We start from the raw sequence: 13,923 nt of genomic DNA on the forward strand, positions 1-13,923 counted from the left end.
CATTAAGTTTTTTCTGCATTTAGTAGAGGCTGTTAAGGTCCGTCAGTCCGCTTTCTAACAGTTGAGAACTGTTGAGCATGTCCTTGGAAGAGGGGCCAACCATGACAGTTAAGAAGCCACTTTTCCAGAAAACAACCTGCTTGTCTGTCTCTGCCTGGGGGCTTTGGGAGTGCTAAGGGATCAGACTGACAAACGCTGACTGATCGGCTCACATTCACACAGCGTTTCCTTCCAGCCTTGCCTGGGATCTTACCATTGAGAGTTCTCATATTTCTTCCTAAGCCCTTTCACTCGCAGTGTATTAAAGCCCCTCCACTCTTCTCCTCGTCTCTTAATCCAGCCCGCGTGTTTTTCCCCCTTAGTAAGCAGATTTGAGTCGGGAGCTTTAATTAGATGCATCTTCTTCGGGATGCGGATGTGTCGGGTGGTCCGTGCACAGCCTGGGGAGCATTGGGTGGAAATGGGCCTACATGCCAAACATACGGCACCCTCGCTGGAAAGCAGGCCCCTTCGTTAGTGAGGAACTGACGAGCTGCCGCTCACATTTGGGTAATTAACACCGCCACAGATTGTGGAACAGCTGTGCAATTTAGCACTGTGGCAACACCAGCGAGTCGAGAGAGTCTCTGCAAACAGAGGACGGCTATGAAGTAGATTCATAGTGCACCTCACTCAGACCGCATCCAATCCCTCTCCAGTGGCCAAACAGAACGAATATCCTTGGCTGCTTGGAAGAATGGCATGACAGATTATTAAAATCGTATTATTTGGGGCATCTTTAGAGAAATACAAATGCAAAACCACAAAAAAAAACTCAGCACAAGTTGGATGTGTGTGTACAAATTGTGTTTGCCATAGAAGACACAAAACAGTTTGTGTCACTTTGAAGTATGTCTATTTCAACACCTTGTCTTAAATAATGGCAATGTTAGACAACCAACCCCAGCATGTCTGAATGTAAGTCTTTTTCTGCAGACAATTTATATCGACCTCTTGGGGTTTGCCGTCAGCCTCTACTGTTTATAGTTGTAAAGAATAGATGGATCATGTTTAAAAAGCCTCTGCACTTTCTCTTCATGTAATTTAAGTTTCCTTTCATCTCTCGTTTCTTGGCAGTGCCGGACTTGCCCCCACAAAACCAAATTATATGTAAGAAGTAATTAAAGCACCCTGGTCTCCTTTTTGTTTCTTTTTGATTATAGTTAATGCGTACCATTCCGTCTTCCACTTTTATTTGCCTTGTTTTTTATCCCCACTGATCCGCAACATCTGGTTTTGGGTTTAACCGTCGGGGAGTGGTGAGAGTGTGGGGGGAAAACGCTGGTACACATGCAGTTTAAGCTCAAGTTTTTCTCTGCTGGCTTTTACCTGATTATTACTGAAAAAACACAAACATCCTGGGCTTTTTGGCTTTTGGTCTAGTCAGGCAAATTTGACAGTGAATGCCCAAAGATGGCCATTTTCACAGCGATGAGGATGTCATGCACATAAGTCTAGTTTACATTTGTGTTTTAATAGATAATGTGACTTTAGCAGTAAAGAAATATGCAGCTCTGCAGTCTAAGTCTTGTAGGCCTGAGCCCTGCTAACTCTCCTCTCTCCCTCCTCTCTCCGACCTATCAAGTGTCAGTGACAGTGACTTGCCCAGGGCTGTCAGCAGGCCATGTCCTGGCTCTGTGCTCCGTCAGAGAGCGAATGGAGAGAGCCCAGGGAACTTGTTAAATTTCTGCTAAGCTAGGCTATGCTGACTTTGACAAGAGACATTTCCTTCCAATCTCCTCAGGTCCTCTGCCACCATCATCAACCACAACTCAGCGAGTGAACAGGGCAATGGAGACGATGCAACGATAATAATGTGAAAAATGTCTATCTGCAGTAATGCCAGGTGAAGGCAAACGGACAGGCAGGCAGCCAGCCTCTGCAATGTATTCTGGGAGGCTGGGCCAAGCCCCAGTGGGGCTGTCATTTATTTATCTATCTGCAGCGTCTTGAGAGGTGAGGAGAGGAGAGATGACAGAGACTGTGCTCTACCGGGGGGGGGGGGGGGCTACCCGCCTCTTGAGGGATAGGAAATATAATTGGGCTGCTCTCACTCCTGGCTGTGGCACCAATCAGACATTCCTCCCTCCCTCTCTCACCCACCCCTGCTGCTTGCAGACATAGCTGAGGAGATGAGGCAGAGCTGGCCTTTCAGGCCCCGAGCAGGGACGACCCCAAACAAGAGTTGTCACTTGTGCTTACAATGGCATTTATTTGATCGGAGGAGGTTTTTCTTCCTCCCCCCTCCACAGCCTTTCCTCTGCATTCTGCCGCTGCATTTCTGTTTGGCGTGAGCTGTAATGCTGGAAACCTGAATGCAGCTTGGCTGGGGCTACCAATGACTGCTGCTGTGCAAAGCAAATGACTTTGCTGGGAGGGACAGGCCACCTGTTAGTGACAGGGTGTGGGCTGAGCTGACAGAACAAGTGTAACTGTCAGAGAAGAAATTTGAAGTCTCTCTCTACAGGAGGGGGGTGGAAGAACTGTTTCCACTGACCTATCACCACCACACTAGCCCACACATGCCCCCTGCATTCACCTGCTGTGATCCAGTACTGTGGAGGCATTGCTGTACTAGCACAAAATACTGAAACTAGACCTTGTCTGAATAGCCAGTGGGAGAACTGGAAGGTTCCCAACCAGCCTTGTTTTTATGAGTGCACGAGGTACGTGCATCTGTGGCATGGTGGTAGGTAGAGCGCTGAAATCCGTGAGCACATCTGTTTCAGCTCCTCTAATTACGTATGGAGGTATTGATCTGTGGTGGGTGCAAGGGCAATGTACCAGAAGTTCTTGCCTCTCAACATTGGCACCTGGCCAGGTTCCTGTCAATCTTGGCTGTGGGTGATGGCCTAGGCGGGGATCTCAGTGTTCAGAGGGCCATTACAGGGGTGCAGAAAAGCATGCTAGGTCTTCAATTACATGTTGGTGGGTGGCATGAGGAGGGATGGCAAACTGGTTCATAAGGTCAGCTTGGCAGTCTTTACTGCAATGCACCTGAACATGTATTTTAAAAACTGAACTCCAGAAACAGGAAATAGGGTTTGCAAAAAAAGACTAAAAGCCCTTCTTCTTTCAACAAAGAATGAGGATCCTTCATCTTGAGTGTGTTCAAATAGTGTGTCGAGGAATAACGGAAGCAGCCTGAATGCAGGACTTGACCTGCACCCCACACACATTATATGTTACTACTCTCAGTAACCTCAACACTTGATCAAATCTTCTTCCCTTGAGTAAATTGTTAATTAACCAAATGAAAAAAGAAAGGGAAAGACTCTCTGAGACTTTCTGAGCCTGGTATAGGTCATCTGGGTTCTTCTGTCCATAATGTTCATCTTTTTTCATGTAGGACTCAGTCTACATTGGCCTCCACTGTTAAACCACACACATCTTTACCTCAGACAGACATGAAATGCAAACACTTTCTCCCTTCTCTGCTGGATGAATAGTATGCAGTATGAAGGCCCTGGAGCCTGGACCGACTAGTCCAAGGATTCTCTCAAATGTGAGAAAAGGCTGCTTGAGCACACAACCTGCTGCCTTGACTTCATTTGTTTGCATATCTCTTATTCAAATACAGACAGGAGCCACCTGAGCTGGGCTGAATGTTTCTAAAGGTGCAGATGCTGGTATAAAGGAAATAGAGGTTGCCATAAATTACCTTTGAAATACGAGGACACACTTTTAAATGACACGGCTAATTCACGGCACTTTGTAGAAAAGCTTAGACAGTCAGTGGCGAGAGCAACTGACCGTTTCATTGCAGAGCTAGTTTGAGATTGTGATAGTCAGGTTCATTTAATTGACAGGAAAACTGGTTTGTAAAGTGATCCAGTGCCTCAGTAATGAGCTGTTTAACCTTCCTCCACCACAAAAAAATCAATCAATGCATTATGTACACACACACTCCAATGAGGTCACAGGAAGCAGCATACTGGAAGTGAAAGTAGGTGGCCTCTGCATGTGACTTGATGTTTTTTTCTCATTTAGTCTCATACCCAGAGCCTCCCAAGAAAAACAAAGCTTTTAACAAGCGCTAAGATATTCATTGTTGCCATCATGAACAAGCCCAGAAAAGGGTATTAGTGCTCCAGGGAATGTTCTTTGCCTGTTGTTTTTTCTTTCCACTTGAATAATTGAAGGAGTTGCATGTAAGACAAAGTTGCATTCACTTGCTTCATTATATTTTAATCCAGAGCAAATGATGCTCTGTATATACTTGGCATGGCCAACAACTTTTTATAGTCCTATGCTGTGATTGCTCATAAATCTGCTCCAGCACTGCAAACACATCATATTTATCCTCCTCACCCTGCCCTTCTCCTCTGTCCAGGGATTTGTGCTCAGATGGATGCCAGATCAAATTCCTCCACAGGTGTTATGTTATTAGCAGAGATAACAGCCGGTGGGTTTAGACAGAGTTCACCGGGGCTCATAAAAGAAGCTAAGCTTGCGGAATATACAATTACAATGCAAAGGATGTTTTAATTGTGCAATTACTGGGGTTGTAGGCAGCTGTGATTGTTCAATAATGATGCGCACTCTCTTAAAGGTTAATAAAACTGACCTCCAGTCAAGTATTGGCATGCTGTCATCACTCTGATCATCACACTAAAAGCCACTGCTAGCAGAAGTCTTTACAATTCATAACTATTTTCCACGTAATTGCAGTTGTTGTGATCACCGTAATTGCAAACCAGAAGTAACAAGGCTGCTGTCAAGGTCAGGTCACAATGTGGTGAGCTAGAATGATGTTACACAGTAAGTGTGAAGTCTAAAGCCATAAGCTCTCTCACGAGGTCTTTGCAGTTGTCGCGTTGGCGTTAAACTAGCTTGTGCTGGACTCCCTAGTGGTGCACAGTTAGCTCACCACCCCCTCCGTCGGCTCCTACAGTACACAGCAAACCTCCTGGCATGTCCAGCTGATTTGTCATCATGGTTATTTTTACGCACCAACCCACAGCACATGAAGTTACACATCTGGACTGTCAGTTGCAGAGCATGTCAAGTGCTTTGCCATTTCACATAAGAGATGAATGTGAGTCACGGGTGTCATTGTTTGGTTTAGAGTCAAACCATGTAGAAAAATAAAGATGTCAATGGACAGACAACATCAAAGTATGAGGGATGCATTGTTGTGACAAAGCTGTGGGTGTACTGTGGGCTGCTGGGGTCCATATTAAATTCCTCCTGTAACCCTAAGAGAACAACACACTCAACTCCAGAAACAGAACAGACCTCAACTGCAGCTATATCCGGCAAGAAGCTAATACTAAAAAAAAAGGCATACCCTCTATTCTTGCAGTTGCAATCTTCCTTTCTGTGTTTGGAAATGAAATGAAAGTCTGTTCAATGTAAACAGTGCTGGAAACAGTGACCTCCAACAAGCACCACTGCCAGACCTTCTATTTTATAAGAGCAGCTGAGCAGGGGAAGTATTTGTAGAGGTGACTGCCTGGGCATTGGGTGTCCTGCACACCCCTGCAGAGAGGCCTCAGGGAGAAGCTTGGATTACGGCTGCCAGAAACCTGAGGCCTGATGTCTGCATCAAAAGTAAATTCCACTTAACGTGCCACATCCCTTTCCAACATGACCTGGGGGCTTTGGAGGGTTGAGACACCTTTATATAGCACATACCATGTTTGTTTGTGCTAGCAGGAGGGGGCAGTGAGCTCTAAAGTGGCATGGGCACGGTGGTATGACACCATGGGGACATTTGGCGATGTTGCAGTCTTCCCTGCTTCATTTCCATTTTCCTTTCCCCTCATTTACCACCTCCTGTCCCCTTGAACTCCTCCCTCATTCCTCTGCTGGACAAGTGGTTGCGTTGACCTGGAAAGATTAATTCCTAGATTCTTTTCGCCATGTTTTAGCTACTGTTACTCAACCATCATCAACGACCTCACACCCTACATTGCACTGATGTACTTGCACTTACTGGCATAAGGCCCGACTGAAAGGTCAGGGGTCATAGGCATGTGGTGTGTGCATGGTGTTGGGTTTAGGAAGCTGAGGGATGCAGAAAGACTGGTGCATGGGCTGGTTTGTGCAGCCTGAAACCCCCATAGTTTTCTTAACCCAGAGTCAGCCTTACACTCCCACTGGTATTAGAACAATATTTATTTGTGTTAGAGGGGAGGTGATTCATATTACTCAAAATCACTGGCATAGTACTGGTGAGATCTGCCTCTTGCTGCACATTTTTTCCTCTCATTAAAGGTGTCCGTGCCCAGAGGAGCAAACCAACGCCGACCACACATTTCTATCCTGTGCCAGCTCTGCCTTTTCTTCTCTTTGTGTGCTGTCTTTCACCGACGAAGAAATTCTCTGTGTGTGGGTTGAGGCAAGAGAAAGGGTCACAGCTTTTTTATCGCTGCATTATTTAAGTTCCTGTCGAGTTTGTTTTTTCTCTCCTCTTAGCAAATTCATCCAAGTCAAAAGCGCAGTGCAATCTTAAGAGAGAGGAAGAAAGCAGGAATGTAAGTTGTGTAGCCTGAGGTGGGCTATGACTCACCTAGACATTGTTCAGATGGAGCTAAAAGAAAACAAGTTCAATAGGAGTTTCTATTGAGCTGTGCTTAAAGCCACCTTACTCTTAACAAGCTGCAGTGAGAGGTGGTATGCCTACCAAGCTCGCCTGCAGCTCTCCGCAGGGCGATTATGTCACGGCGGGCCAGTCAAAATGATGTGTATCTCTCTGTTAGAAGGCAGCTCTACTGCAGCAAAGGCTCTGACTAGGAATATTATTATTATCTCCTCCAGGATCCTCTCCACAGCAACAATAGTGCCGCATTGTGAGAGCTCTGGAGGAAGCTGTTTTTGAAATAATCCGCCTGTCTGTTATCCTGCCTGTCAGACAATAACATCCAGAAAGGCTTTCTTACTTTCCACCTCCCACATTGACAATGGGGGAAAAGGCTTTACAACAAAAGGATGATGTGGATATGAGGGACAGCGAGTCTCCCTGACCTGCCCTATCATACCTCCTCACAGCACCCCTGAGGGAACCAGGATTTGGTTGTGGCTGTTGACCAGCCAATCAGGGAGCAGCGAGCCATGTCTTAAAGGGCTATCTGCCATCTCTGCTGCCGAGCAGCCTGGAGAGCCACGAGGAGCCACCGGTGCTGTGATCTATATCAGGACCAGAGAGTAATGACGAACAGTCCCCTGATTCCACAGGGAGATACCTGTGGTTCTTATCGCTGCTGGCACACATTTTGACATTAAAACGGAAAGGAGGCCACACCCTTTCCATAGTCAGCTGTGCTGTGCAGAACAGATCTACTGCTATCTCCTGCTTTTGTTTTTTTTTGTCTCCCTAGGCTTTTATCTCTCTGTCTTTCTCCCTCTTTCCTCATTTCCATGGTCTCAAGCAGAACTTAATCAAAGTACAATGGCTGTACCATGCTGCCCCGTATCTCACCCTAAAAGAATTACTTCTATCTCCCCCCCACCTCTATTCTTCTAAACCTGACAGAGCAGGAGAGCCCTGCATGCTTTTAAACCACTGAGCGGAGATCTGGTGTTGCATTAATTGAGTTAAATGGATTGCGATGGTCGAGATGATTTGTCTGTCGGCTTTTATTGCTGCAATTTAGGCTGTGCCTCATTGCATTATGCCACTTAATGAGAGCCCTTCGCAGCCGTTTTGTCTCTGCTGGTATTAACATGCACAGGTTCACTTCACAGGAGAAAGTGGGAATGTTGGAGCCCTAATTTGCAGCCAAATGTGGTTGATAATCAACTGAAAGCACTTCCTCTGACTCTAACATTGAAATTTTATAAATAGTATTTCTCTTTGTTTTACCTGTGGCCCTGTAATCTGTGGGGTTAGAATTGTGATTTGTGGCCTCCATCATCCTCCTTCCCTACCAGCCCCCCTCCATCCTTCATCTCAGGCCTGTGCAGGGAGTTTGAGCAGGTCTGGATCCTCTCTGGTGAAATATTCCTTGTCCTTTTTCCTTCATTTCTCCTTATCTGGTTAGTGCTGGCTGTGGGCCTGCTGAGGCGTTGATTTGTGACCCTTTCTGTCTGCAGCAGCGGGAGACTTTAATGCAATGCGTGCCTCTGCCCTTCTCCCTACTGATGAAACAGGCCCCTGCATTCCCCTGATAGACCGCTAATTTGTATACTAAACTGACAGGCAGCCGTGATAAGGGCTAGCAACTGCCGCACAGCCGGGGGAGGGAGGCGAGGGAGGAGCGGCGGCGGTGAGGGGCACGGTAAGCGAGATGAAGGGTAATATTTTACACAAAGCTCAAGCCCCCCTGCTCCTCTCTCGGCATTCATTTCCCTGCGTCTGTTGCTAGGGGGAGAGGGAGCAGGAGTTGTCAGCCCTGGTCCGATGTCACACACGTACACATGCACACATGTATGTGTTACATGCAGCTATGAAAATGGCACTCAGAGCTAAGTATGAAAGAGGTTTGTGTGTGTTTTGAGCGCGTGTAAGAAGGGACCACTCCGTTCTACATGGTCACTATGGAATTCATTATCATCTTAATGATGCTCCAGTTGTGGCGAGGATCTGTTGGTTGACAGTTGCGTGGGAGGCTTCCTCTCTTTCCCGTACGTGCTGTATATCCCATCATGCTCACTGGAGGTTTGCAGTCTTGCTGGCCCACACCTGTTCTGACAGGCAGGCAGCAGTGGTATAGTGGTGGGTGGGAACTGGAGCTAAGGTAGAAGGAGCCTGTTTCCCGCTCTGGGAATGCCTAGCACTGCTGTGGCTTATAATAAACGACCGCTCGGGAGGTCATTAAGTTTCTGGAACGGTGTGAGGACAAATGCAGGGGAGATAATTAATTTGGTGTCTCCCGTTGCAGCCTGGGAGCTGTAGGCTCACTGCGCCTGGCTAATGTAGCATTGTTAAAGCAGCATTAGCGGACGTCTGGGTTCAGAGGGTGACTGTAGTTGAGGGCCCTGAGTGGGTGCTGATAGAAGTGTTTATCAAACAGTGAGCTACTCCCACATGAGCAGAGAAAATCAAGTGCCTGCCAGAGTTTGACTGATAGCTGTTTTTACAATGTCAATACTGATAAGCTTCTTTGTGTCAGTGTTCAAGATCATTGTGTGACCCTTTTTATTCATAGAAAACAAACATCAACATTAATTCAAATCAGAGCACCACATTCAATTCAAACAAGCCTTTTCTTATGACAACCATAATAGCATTGTTGAAGTTAACAATAATTATGTCCTAAAACAAGAATGCCATGCTCTCCACTTTGAAGCTGGATTGATGAAATCCTGATTATTGCTTGTAAGAACAGAGATGTAACACAGGACATCAAGTGACAGTAAATAGAAAATGGATGAGGGCAGTGAAGGAGGAAGTTGACATTGATGAAACACCAAGCAGGAAAGCAAATTACAAGCATGTGTGTAAGTGTGTGTGAGTGTGGGTGGGAGGTGTGGTGATGTGGATCCACCGACAGGCAGGTTTCGGCCAGGGTAATTGAGAACCTGATCGCCCATGCCAGGACATGTGCCCTCCTGCCCGCTTCCCTTTTTCTCCTTTTTACCCTCTGTCATTTGTTTTTTTTCTTCCTTATATACTCCCTTATTTCCCAGCTTTCTCAGTCACCACCTGGCAGTGTTAAATACTTGATTCTGATTGGATAAAAACCTCAAAACATCAGTAAGTAATTCTGCATAGCAAGAACAACGCCAGGGACAACTCGATCACACAGGTCCTATAAACTCAATCTGCCCAAAAGAGGTCATATCATAACGTTTTTTATTTCACCTTACTGCTGACACTGTGGCAAAAACATTACTTTCCAGTAAGGGATATTTTTAACGTTAATCTTAAGTTATAAGAAGAGCACTGTACCTAAGATTTGTGGATAATGGCTGACCAGTCACGAGCAGTGAAAAGAAGACAAGACGATGAAAACTGTGCAGAAATAGCGAAAGATGTGGAAATACACAAGGAGCTGCAGAGTGAAAGAAACATCAAACAATTTGAAGGAAACAGACATAAAACAAACCATGACACGGTCGTTCCCAGGCTGGGTTAGTGAAAAATAAATGCCAAAAGAAAAGTTATAGGGAAGGAGGATCTTATGCAGGTGCTGTTGTTATTTTCTGCATCTGTTAGAAATACTAAGAGAAAAACACTTCCGTCTTGACTGTTATATGAAACAAAATGAGAAGTTTTAAGTTAATTCGACGCACAAAGCAGGCTGATAATATTACAGACACAGTGGAAGTGCTACCACCCATTGAATCTGAGGGACTATTTTTTGTAGTTGCTTTGGGAAACCCCCTTTGAAACCAATGCATCCATCTTTAAACCATTACTTAGTGACATTTTTGTCTCAAGTTGGTAACCTGGTGAACAACGGGATAATGTTGAGTAAGCTGTTTGTATGAAATAGAATCCTTTCAGGGTATCTCATCCTGCTGGGACTTTTTCATATAGCAACCAGCTCACTCTACATTATTTTATATTTTCTGGTGCTGTGTCATGACAAATCATTACAGCATATAGAAAACGTGAACTCTGGTACAGCCACAGAATACATTTTAGCAGCTTAATTTTCATGAAAAACAATTTCCTGCAATATTTTCTATGCTCCATTACCCACAATAATACAGCAGGACAACATGCTTGTGATTATAGCTTCGCTGATAGGTGTGAAGATGGTTTTCATTTTCCTGTTTGTTTTATTTTGTATAATATGTCTTCTCTGAACTAGGTTTCATTGTGCAGCCAGACTTTGTAGTGTCATTTTGAAGTAGGAGAAATATGATTTTGAGAACTTGTTGTCTGGTATTTGATTTGTATCGTCTAAGTGTTAAAAGTAGCCACCTCACCACTTGTCCAACAACAGTCTGTCAAGAGCGTAGCATGTGCCAAATGACTTAGAACTAAATTGTAATCACAGTCTCTGCAGCATGAGCCCACAACAAAGCCTACAGACGAGTTTCTTTGTTTTCACGCCACAGCTGTTGTGATAGCACTGCCAACCTGTGGAGAAATTATAACTCTAACAGGGAGGGGGCGGGCGTTACCTGCCTTGCTCTGATAGGGGGGATGGTTTTGTTAGGTATAGGGTTTTATTTAGTCTGGGTTTACCTAACCTCTGGCTGCAAGATGTCTTCCTGTTTAGAGTTAATTTGCTCAGCTCTAAGGAATGCTGGGCATGCAATAGGAGCTCTCAGATCAAAGGTAGATGGACGGCCTGGGGATCGTTTGATATAAAGCAGGGGGGTGTTTGTTAGGTTGGGGGTTGTGGGAAGAGAAATTGGTCTCTCAGCAGTCTTTACTAAATGAGGTTAATTGAATCTGGGTAATTGCTGACCTCCCTGTCTTGGTGAAATCACAGCCTTAACTGATCAATGCCTTTCATAAATTTATGCCTGAAGGTCATTCGGTTGATTATACCGCCCTCCCTTGTTGCCTGCATCGCCTCGCTTAGTTTGCCCATTGTGCTTGAATTAAGCAGGGAAGCTTTTTAAAACCTAAAAACTGCAATTAAGCTTGTCTCATATTTCCTGAATTAATTAGGTTACTGTGTTGTTTGGTGAAAACGATGTGTACATGGAAGGTTTTTTTTCCCCCCTTGCTTCTTTGCTGTGACAGCAATTGCATTTTGCCTTGCAATAAATGTCTCACTTACAGCTAGCAAGGGTTTCTGTTTCTCTGCTCTCCCACTGCGGCTCAGCTATTATCAGGAGATTTACGCAGCCAATAAGTCACTGGTGTTCAGGGAAGTCGGGGACTTTTTAAAACAAACAGCAGTGTAATTTGTAATTTGGCATTCCCTAAATCTGGGAATTATGGTTCTGCATGTGGCTCTTTAGGGAGTTAGCACTCTGATGGTGGGTTTACTGGCCCAGCTCCCTCCCTGGCCTCCTTTTTCTTTCCCCCTCTCATTCCTTTTACGCCTGCCGAGGAAACGGAAGGATTTCACAGCTGCTGAGAGCTGGGCCCCGGCTGGGCCCTATGACCTCCTTCTTGCTTTTCTCCCCCTCCCTCGGTCTCACTCCCTTTTTTCTCCCTCTCTCCAGCAGTCTCTTTCCTCAGGGAGCTCTTGTGTGGCTCAGAGGAAGCTGAATCATAAAGCATGGCTAATGAATAGAATAGGGAAGGAAAGCTGAGGCCTGCTGACGGCCCTCCAGAGAGGAGGCCAGGCCCCTGAAGCCCCAGGCTCAGATAGCAGACGGCCCCCTCAAAGGTCAGGCTTCCTGCGGCCCGCTCCAAGGGCTTTTGGCTTCCAGGCAATGTGGCTTGAATTTCCCCCGTTATTTTTTTTAATGGTTAAATTTCCCTGTTTCCTTTGGAAAACCTGGCCTTTGCTCCTTTTTTCTCTTTGTCTGTCTCTTTCTCTATATATATTTTCCCTCTGTCTCGTCTTTCCCCGTCTGTTTTTAATGGCAGCCGGGGTTGCCTCAACAAAGAGAGTGTGAAGAATTTGTTATACATGACCTCTGCACACCACAACCGCAGGCGGCTCAGACTGCCAGCAGCACAGCCCCGTGAAAAAATGTCAACTTGACCAGAGAAACCCAGAAAGTTCTACAAAAACAACAGCTAGCCAAATCAGGGCTCTGCTTTGACATGCCTTTTAAAGAAGTGCTTTTGTAAGCCGGCCTTGTAATTGTGGATTATACGACTGACTCATGCAGACTTGGCAGGTGCAAAACACAGCATTAAAGCCTAAATATTGGTTGTTGATGTTCCTTGGAAAACGTTTGGAATATAAAACAGCTCGCTGCACACTCAAACAGCCAGAATAAGAATAAGGAGAAGTGGGTAATCTTGGCACTTGGTAAACACAGCATTTTCTGTTCCCTTTCTCAGGGACACAATGTCTGCCTCACTCTCTGGATAACCACTCTGGTCATGAGAATTGTTTTAACTGTTAAACTGAGTTATGGCATCACCAACCCTGTCTCCTTTTGCTTTTGTGACCCCGTGCCACACTAAAGCGAGTCCCTGGGCTAGCTCCCGTGTCCATTTGACATGCTTCATTTCAACCTGAGCCCATATTTTTCTTCCAGGGCCTCCGGGGCCGTGATTCAAGGCTGAGGTTGTGCTTCTGTAGCTGAGGCTTGGTACTGGAGCGTTTAATGTTGTCCAAAGCTAACAAAGAGCCTGTGTTGTAGCCTGGCGCCCTGGTTCTGGGAGACTGAGAGAGGGCAATGCACAACACTCTGTCTTTCCTCTGTAGTCTACTGTAAGAGGAAACAGGAAACATCTCTGTTCAGCTGAGTGTCTACTGCCTTTAAGATGTTCAAGACAAAGCTAAAGTGGCGTTATTTACATACAAACGTGATTGCAAAGGCTCAAGCAGACTGTTGAGTTTATTGCTAGACTATAATGATCTGATTAGCAGCTTAGCAGTCTTTTTTGAAGGAGAGTTTATTTTTCATGTTCATTGAAGACGATAGTTTTATGCCTTATTGTCTTTTATTATCGTTTTTCATGCCATTTACATGAACGCTATAAATTGAATTTTGGAGAGCACCAATGCTTCCCCTTTGTATTGTTGTGGTTCGCACTGGGACGGGACATCAAGCACAGACAGTCAAACAGTGTGGAGAACAGTAACACAGTGGCAGTGGAGGAGGAATAAGGAGGTCTTGGAAAGAAGAGGACGTCCTCAAAACACTTGTGAAGAACTAACAGACATGCCAAGGACAGCCATCTGTGTTTACAGAATCATTTGCTTTCTCTTTTTGTCTCTGTCTCTCTTGCACTCACTCTGATTCACTGCTCATTCTTTACATATGCTCCCTTTGTGCGGCATAAAATACAAGCATGGCAGAGGAGGACACTCTGGCCCTTTGGTAGGAGCATATGTTCAGCTCTTGCAGCTTTTTATGAGTGTGCAGAACCCAGATGAGAGGATCTAAAGCGAGGGGAAATTGTGG

General features: G+C 45.4%; 1 protein-coding gene across 1 annotated transcript in view; it reads left to right on the forward strand.

Annotated features, from left to right (window-relative positions):
• Positions 1 to 13,923, forward strand: part of fbrsl1 (fibrosin-like 1) — a 492,137-nt gene that overhangs the window by 437,612 nt on the left and 40,602 nt on the right. The window lies entirely within an intron of this gene.

This window comes from Notolabrus celidotus, chromosome 9 (genome assembly GCF_009762535.1).
Source record: "Notolabrus celidotus isolate fNotCel1 chromosome 9, fNotCel1.pri, whole genome shotgun sequence".
Taxonomy (NCBI): domain Eukaryota; kingdom Metazoa; phylum Chordata; class Actinopteri; order Labriformes; family Labridae; genus Notolabrus; species Notolabrus celidotus.